At 39.8% G+C, this 8,786-nt stretch overlaps 1 long non-coding RNA gene across 1 annotated transcript in view; it reads right to left on the reverse strand.

Annotated features, from left to right (window-relative positions):
- Positions 1-7,462: 7,462 nt before the first annotated feature.
- The window catches only part of LOC107563068 (uncharacterized), a 10,951-nt gene continuing 9,627 nt past the window's right edge, over positions 7,463-8,786 (reverse strand). Inside the window, exon 4 of the long non-coding RNA XR_001606072.1 lies at positions 7,463-7,633. This is a non-coding gene — a long non-coding RNA (uncharacterized lncRNA). The remainder of the gene's footprint in view (positions 7,634-8,786) is intronic.

Consider the following 8,786-nt stretch of genomic DNA (forward strand, 5'->3'; position numbering starts at 1 on the left):
CAAAAATAGCCCATTAGCCATTTCTATTCGTCTTGTCAAAATACTAAATTCGTTTGATATTTTTCTGTTAACACAGTAGGAAAAGTGTCGCAGAGAAAAATAAATAAATACGACATCTTTCATTTAAAATTATAGGCTAAGCAAAATATAAACAAAACCGTGTTTAACGTCCTTCAAGGACAGCGCATCCACACTTTGCGCCATCCTTATTCTGCTCTGTCACTCATCGACAACCTGCCTGTTCTGTCTGAGGGCCGTATATTTACCACAGGTACAGCCTGCTCTGAGCATCGTTATGCACATGCTGCGCACTGACCCCGCAAATAAAACGCATGACTTTAAAGCATGTGTGCAGTGCGTGCATAAGAGTCCTGAGCGCAAGCTGTACCGGTGGTCAATAAGAATAAATCGCAGATATGCTGTTCTAAATGGACGTCGGGAACAGGATATTGTTACCGAACGCTCCCGCGTTTTATTCGGGAATTTAATCCCGCGCAAAAATCCGGTCGGGTTACGCGGTTCCCGGTGAGACGGTGCCGCTGCATGTCATGCCAAACCTCTTACGGCAGGCGCGTCATCAGCTTGAGATCGGCCTTTTAGAGATCGCCGATCGATCATCCCAGCGTGATTATCGGCCGATAGTGATTGGTAGCCGATGGATCGGAACACCCCTAATTCTTACCCATTAATTTCTCTTTGGAAATGAGGAGAAATATCACATAAATGTGCATATTTTTACAACAAAACGTTGCATGAAAGCTTTTTTTCTGTTTTGGTATTTTTTTCCCCTTCAATTTGCTAAAAATAAAAATAACGGTTTGAAGTGTGAATACCTACAGAACAGTTTTTCCATATGTTTTTCAGTATGTATATGTACCTCTTCACCTCTTTTTCCTCAAAGGATTGAATGGGTAACTATGGTAAAAGGGATTCATTTTCCCCTAAAAGTCCTCAGTGTTTAAATGGTTTGTTGACCCTGTCTATGGGGCCAGGTTGGGGTGGTATCTGTTTGTTCGACCAATGAAATGTACAGAAATCATTATTTTTGCTGTTCTGTTTGGAGATGCTAATGGCACAATACTTAAAACGCTTGACCAAAGTGTATCACACAAAAATACAAGAAGTTCTCATTGATGACAATGATCACAAAGACTTTGCAGCCTTGGTTTGAAAAAAAAAATGCCTAGAGAAGGATGGAGTTTATATTCACTCTTTGTTCATCCACTGTCCGCTTAGAATAATTTTCTTCCAGACCCAACCGTTCCCGCTAAATTTAGATCTCGTTTCCAGAATCTCACATTTAAATTTCCGCTACTGAAAGAAAGAGAGAGATAGGCTGACAAATAAAAGTGTATTCTGCACAAAATTGTATGTGTAATGTAGTTTGTAGATCGGGGAGGAGGAGGCGGGAACCGCCTTATATTAATAATAAAATAAACACAAAATAGCGCGACAGCCCCATATCCTTCCGGAGCTCCTCCGTGAGACTCGAGAATGGTGAGTGGTGCAGGTGTCGCTCATTATCAATTACTCCACCGGCTTCGCTCCGTTACCACGGCTCTCGGCCCCGCCCCTCTCGTCACAGTATGTTATTTTATTCGTCTTGTTAAGAGTCTTGAATTTATTGACTTTGACTTGAATTTATATGAATTATCTTAAGACACAAAATTAGTTTAATATTTTATGCAACACAGTAGGAAAAAAAAGTGTCAGAAAATAAAAAATGTTGTACAAAAATTTTATTTCTTATTTTTATTCGTCTTGTCAGGATACAATTCGTTTAACATTGACAACACAATAGGAAAAAAAGTATGGCAGAGAAAACAAAAATATGTAGGTTGTACAAAAATAGCCCATTAGCCATTTCTATTCGTCTTGTCAAAATACTAAATTCGTTTGATATTTTTCTGTTAACACAGTAGGAAAAGTGTCGCAGAGAAAAATAAATAAATACGACATCTTTCATTTAAAATTATAGGCTAAGCAAAATATAAACAAAACCGTGTTTAACGTCCTTCAAGGACAGCGCATCCACACTTTGCGCCATCCTTATTCTGCTCTGTCACTCATCGACAACCTGCCTGTTCTGTCTGAGGGCCGTATATTTACCACAGGTACAGCCTGCTCTGAGCATCGTTATGCACATGCTGCGCACTGACCCCGCAAATAAAACGCATGACTTTAAAGCATGTGTGCAGTGCGTGCATAAGAGTCCTGAGCGCAAGCTGTACCGGTGGTCAATAAGAATAAATCGCAGATATGCTGTTCTAAATGGACGTCGGGAACAGGATATTGTTACCGAACGCTCCCGCGTTTTATTCGGGAATTTAATCCCGCGCAAAAATCCGGTCGGGTTACGCGGTTCCCGGTGAGACGGTGCCGCTGCATGTCATGCCAAACCTCTTACGGCAGGCGCGTCATCAGCTTGAGATCGGCCTTTTAGAGATCGCCGATCGATCATCCCAGCGTGATTATCGGCCGATAGTGATTGGTAGCCGATGGATCGGAACACCCCTAATTCTTACCCATTAATTTCTCTTTGGAAATGAGGAGAAATATCACATAAATGTGCATATTTTTACAACAAAACGTTGCATGAAAGCTTTTTTCAGTTGCAGGTCATTGAATTTATATGAATTATCTTAAGACACAAAATTAGTTTAATATTTTATGCAACACAGTAGGAAAAAAAAGTGTCAGAAAATAAAAAATGTTGTACAAAAATTTTATTTCTTATTTTTATTCGTCTTGTCAGGATACAATTCGTTTAACATTGACAACACAATAGGAAAAAAAGTATGGCAGAGAAAACAAAAATATGTAGGTTGTACAAAAATAGCCCATTAGCCATTTCTATTCGTCTTGTCAAAATACTAAATTCGTTTGATATTTTTCTGTTAACACAGTAGGAAAAGTGTCGCAGAGAAAAATAAATAAATACGACATCTTTCATTTAAAATTATAGGCTAAGCAAAATATAAACAAAACCGTGTTTAACGTCCTTCAAGGACAGCGCATCCACACTTTGCGCCATCCTTATTCTGCTCTGTCACTCATCGACAACCTGCCTGTTCTGTCTGAGGGCCGTATATTTACCACAGGTACAGCCTGCTCTGAGCATCGTTATGCACATGCTGCGCACTGACCCCGCAAATAAAACGCATGACTTTAAAGCATGTGTGCAGTGCGTGCATAAGAGTCCTGAGCGCAAGCTGTACCGGTGGTCAATAAGAATAAATCGCAGATATGCTGTTCTAAATGGACGTCGGGAACAGGATATTGTTACCGAACGCTCCCGCGTTTTATTCGGGAATTTAATCCCGCGCAAAAATCCGGTCGGGTTACGCGGTTCCCGGTGAGACGGTGCCGCTGCATGTCATGCCAAACCTCTTACGGCAGGCGCGTCATCAGCTTGAGATCGGCCTTTTAGAGATCGCCGATCGATCATCCCAGCGTGATTATCGGCCGATAGTGATTGGTAGCCGATGGATCGGAACACCCCTAATTCTTACCCATTAATTTCTCTTTGGAAATGAGGAGAAATATCACATAAATGTGCATATTTTTACAACAAAACGTTGCATGAAAGCTTTTTTTCTGTTTTGGTATTTTTTTCCCCTTCAATTTGCTAAAAATAAAAATAACGGTTTGAAGTGTGAATACCTACAGAACAGTTTTTCCATATGTTTTTCAGTATGTATATGTACCTCTTCACCTCTTTTTCCTCAAAGGATTGAATGGGTAACTATGGTAAAAGGGATTCATTTTCCCCTAAAAGTCCTCAGTGTTTAAATGGTTTGTTGACCCTGTCTATGGGGCCAGGTTGGGGTGGTATCTGTTTGTTCGACCAATGAAATGTACAGAAATCATTATTTTTGCTGTTCTGTTTGGAGATGCTAATGGCACAATACTTAAAACGCTTGACCAAAGTGTATCACACAAAAATACAAGAAGTTCTCATTGATGACAATGATCACAAAGACTTTGCAGCCTTGGTTTGAAAAAAAAAATGCCTAGAGAAGGATGGAGTTTTTTTTTTTTATTTGCCAGCCCTGCCGTTTCTGCAGCACATTCTATAGATAAATGGTCCTTGTCCTCTCCCATGTGAGAGCCAATGGGTGACAGAGTGAGAAATGGAGCCGGCTCCCCAGCCCAGTGAGCAGAGATTATTGTCACTCACTGTAGGGGACGGGATTAATGACCTGGACCCAGTGGCAAAGGCTAATCATGGGAGATTAGGGGACGTAAATCCTGCAGGTATTCAAGGAAGAGAAGGGGGCTACATCTTCAGGTCTACAAGGACGTGGTATTACCTGTGGTAATCGGGGGGAGCTAGTTTAAAGGCTCGGTACAAAAGTTCAACATGGCTTCCTTACTTAATTTATTATCCTTTATCTGGTGGTAACTAGTTTAGTATAATCCTCACAGCAGTAATTTTACTTCATGCAGCTGATCACATGATCTGATTTCCATGCTGGTGCATAAAGGGGACATTGATGATGTTTTTTACTGTACAAGCTTAATGCAATCCATTGTGTGCACAAAAAGGGAGGGGGTTTGCAATGGGTGATTTTGCCCCAAGCCACCAGAGAGTTTCACCATAAAGAGGGATTTGTACATGGACCATCTCTCATCCCTTGCCAACACCTTGGGAATAGCCCTTATGAATGACCCAATTACGTACCATTTGTTTTCATGAAAACTTTTCAGGGCAACAATACTCTGAGCATGATAAAGAACTGCGCTGAAACTGCTTTGCAGCTGTACAAATTGAATGTGGTGGAATTTACAGTTTACTTTGTCATCTAGACCTACCTTGACCGTATTTGTGATGATAACTGTACTTTGTGACCAGCAAAAAAGCGGATACAAAACCCCCCAGAGGCTCCAATACTAGATTCATTCAGCTCAATTTAGCAAACAAACATGCACATATTACTTACAGTTGGTTATAATGGCAGTCACTAATGATTTTAGCTGGAAAGCTTCATGATTTATGAACAGCTTTATGAATTTAACACTTGATTAAACTGTCACACCTAAACATACACAACATATTCTCTTTATCATCTATATCATATTTCCTTTTTCCATAATGCATACTTTACTAGCAGCTCTGGTTAACACATTTCGATGTGTCACTGACGTTACAAACTTTCAAAGAATTAGCCTTCTCTAAAAACACGCATGACATGGTCTAAGAAAATGTTTAATAAAGTGCATAGTTTTAGAGATAACATCCGCAGATTTTAAATGAAGCATGGGCAGCCTTAAGATTCAGCTTCATTGTGTTTCTAAAATCATTCACCTCAGACACTTTTAAAATATATATTCCTAATATATATATATATATATTTTTAATCTTATATATGTCAATTTTCATAACAGTCTAAATATTTATTGAACAGTAAACTTTCATGTGTCAGCTTTATAAATGTATGTTGGTTATATATCTAGTTTAATAAGCAGCAACATTTTTTTAATTTTGGGTGTCTTAAGTCCCTTTGTCAAAATGGGGAAAATGCTTCATAAGGGGTTAAAAGTTATGTAGATGAAGTTTCACTACTCCTGAAATGGAACTGAAATTTGAATTTAAGATATTTTGTTTAAAATGCCTTAGCAAGAAACAAACTGTGATCATTTTTAAGCTGGAATGAAACAGAAATTCACCCATCTGTTTTCTACATACATGTTATTGATCTTTTTGTGAGCGATTCCTCTGTGCATGTTTATTTATTGACCTCGTAATTTTTAAACAAAGTTTCAAAACTAATAACTCACTCTTTTGGTGAAAATACTATCTGGTGACATATGTCCAGTTATTTTGTCATCATAAACCCCATCCCTTTTTTCACCCCTTTCATCCCTTCTGCTGTAAGCTCGCATTCAGATCTGCCTCCATCCAATAAACAACCAATGTTTAGGAATAAGTCCCAGTCCTACATTTTTTTTCAATAATCTCAGATGTACATAATACAGGAAACAAGATGTGTAACTACTTCTATGTTGCATGTAGTTTCTAATATCTTGCTATTTTTTTTCGATTTACTAAAAAGGGAATGTTGTGTGAATTACGTCTACTAAGTTAAGTCTAAAAAATTATATAGTACTACTATATATTGTACTGCAGATATTTAAATCAAACCTCAATACAGAAAAAACATGTTGACAATGATTTATTACCTTTCTACAATGCAACCTAAATTCATTGAAAAACATTTCTGATATCCGACAGTCGATATGATATTAGATGTGCAGGCATTGTTCTACAGCCACGGTAATTCTCCCTCTGGGGAGAGAAAGACCAGATGAATATGTAAAGGATGGAGGTGTTACTGAAAGCAGATCTGAAGTGTTGAGGATTGTGGATTATGATGAAGAGCTCACAGTTTACAGCAAAACACTGACTATGAATGATTTCCTCAAAACAATAGGAATAAATGCACGTTATCTACTCTCATCCACTCCACAGATGAAACTTTGACTCTAATGTTAAAAGCCAGAATAAGAAACGATGCACAAGAACAATTCAATGCAATATTATCGGTTCTATGTGCATGTGTATGGGCTGGCAGGGGGAACAGGCGTGGGGTGTAATCCTGGTTTTTACTGCAGGGTAGAAGGCATGCGGCGAACGGCTGCAGACTTTCTCCCAGCAGCAGCTGTGACACCATCTTTGTATCTTAAGGTGGTGCCTAATCACCCTTGCAACTCTAACTACTGTACATCTCTCATGTTTTCAATCAGCCAGGCCCATAAATTATTGTCAGCAGTAATCACAGTCGTCTACTCAGGGCCCGCTGAGGGGTGCTTGCCTGTCTGAGCATCAATACAGTCTTTTCTGGCACAAGACTAACACATCTGAGGGGCGCAGGGGTCTGAGCGCTCGCCAAGCCAACGTACCACTGACAGCACTGGAGAGGAAGAGGTCTCTCAGAAGAGGTGGTGTTAATGAAAATGATTAACCTATCTGCACAGTGCTGGATGTAAAAATCAGAGCTCATTACATCAAAACTGACATGCCCGGCGTGTGAAATTATTTAGACTATGTGCTGCGCTCTTCGCTCCATCCCTGAGCCGGCTCATTGTGTTCATTGTGATCTCTGATATTAAGTCGGAAGGGTTAGTGCAGCATGTTGCTCAAAACCTTGCTCTTATTCTTTGAGGGTACAAAATGGAAATATATGCATCTCTCTTCTTGTTTCTAATAAACTCATCCGGCGGCTTTGGCAGGCAGCCCAAGTACTCGCAGCACAGCCTGCCTTTTTCACCACCGCACACTTTTCTTTCACTGTGAAAACTGCCAGCTTGGGGTGGCACAGTCACTTCTGGCGAGGGGGTGCTGTCAGTCTAGATCAGTGAGAAGCAGCCTTCCATTTCAATTAGCTCTCATCTGCCCTAGACAGTCACCATGACGGCCACATTAAGGCCACATTAAGTCAAGGAAGCAGGTGGGTGGAGAAGGGAGGAGAGATGTCGTAACGGGGCTCAAAATCAAGGACTGGAATACCTGTCATCACAGTGTTCTTCTATAACGGAGAGACCGCGTGGTTGTGGTAAACACAGCGCAACTCCCTGCATATGCTCTGTTCAGTCTGTGATGGAGGACGGGAGCAATGAGGCATGTAATCTCCTGGATGTAATAGAGAGCAGAGAAGAATTTTATTATACATTGAAAAAGAGCCATTTCTTCTAGGTTTTTACCAGTAATGTGCCTGAAGCTAAATATCTTATTCATAAAGACAAACATAAATAATGTTATCTAGACTGATTTTTTTAACAAGCACACAATATTTTTTTCGAGTTATTAATAAAATTAAAAATATATATATTTTTTAATTGTTAGAATTGTATTTAATTTAAAGGGATAATTCACCCAAAAATGAAAATGTTGTCATTAATTCCTCACCCTCAGTACCAAGATGATCGGCAAAGTAGTCCGTGTGACATCAGTGGTTCAACTGTAAAGTTACGAAGCTACGGGAATACTTTTTCTGGGTCAGCGCTGGCACCACCACATGCTCGCGTCATGGTACGGTTGTGAACGCGCGTCCAAAGTGATGCAGTAGAGACGAAAATGTGGAATAAAGTCATTATTTTTGTTATTTTCTTTGCGCAAAAAGTATTCTCGTAGCTTTGACGTGAACCTTGAACATGGTAGTTACCTTGCTGTCTATGGGAGGGTCAGAGAGCCCTCATATTTCTTTAAAGGGGTCATATGATGCTGCTAAAAAGAACATTATTTTGTGTATTTGGTGTAATGATATGTGTTTATGCAGTTTAAAGTAAAAAAAAAAACACATTTTTCCACATACTGTACATTATTGTTTCTCCTCTATGCCCCGCCTTTTTGAAACGCATCGATTTTTACAAAGCTCATCGGTCTGAAAAGCGAGGTGTGCTGTGATTGGCCAGCTATCCAGTGTGTTGTGATTGGCCGAATACCTCAAGCGTGTGACGGAAATGTTACGCCCCTTACCATACTGTTGATGCCGTGTCCAGCCAGAGCGACAAGACAAAAACATTAAAACCCATTACAAGCCAGGCATTTGTTGCATCCAGTGGGGACATACTTACTGATTACAATGACTTGTACTGTCTTTTTACGTGTTGCGTTGCATCGCGCCGTGTAAACATAAAACCCTGTCTGGATTTGTGATCGGAGAAATGACAAACTACAAACGCTACTCTACACTGCCCAAAACTCGAATTTGAATCATCAGTGGCAAATCCTTCAAATGAAAACGTACTTACGTGAGTCAGAACTGCCGGCATTTTAGTCTAAC

Source organism: Sinocyclocheilus grahami, unplaced genomic scaffold (genome assembly GCF_001515645.1).
Source record: "Sinocyclocheilus grahami isolate Dianchi unplaced genomic scaffold, SAMN03320097.WGS_v1.1 scaffold856.1, whole genome shotgun sequence".
Lineage (NCBI taxonomy): Eukaryota > Metazoa > Chordata > Actinopteri > Cypriniformes > Cyprinidae > Sinocyclocheilus > Sinocyclocheilus grahami.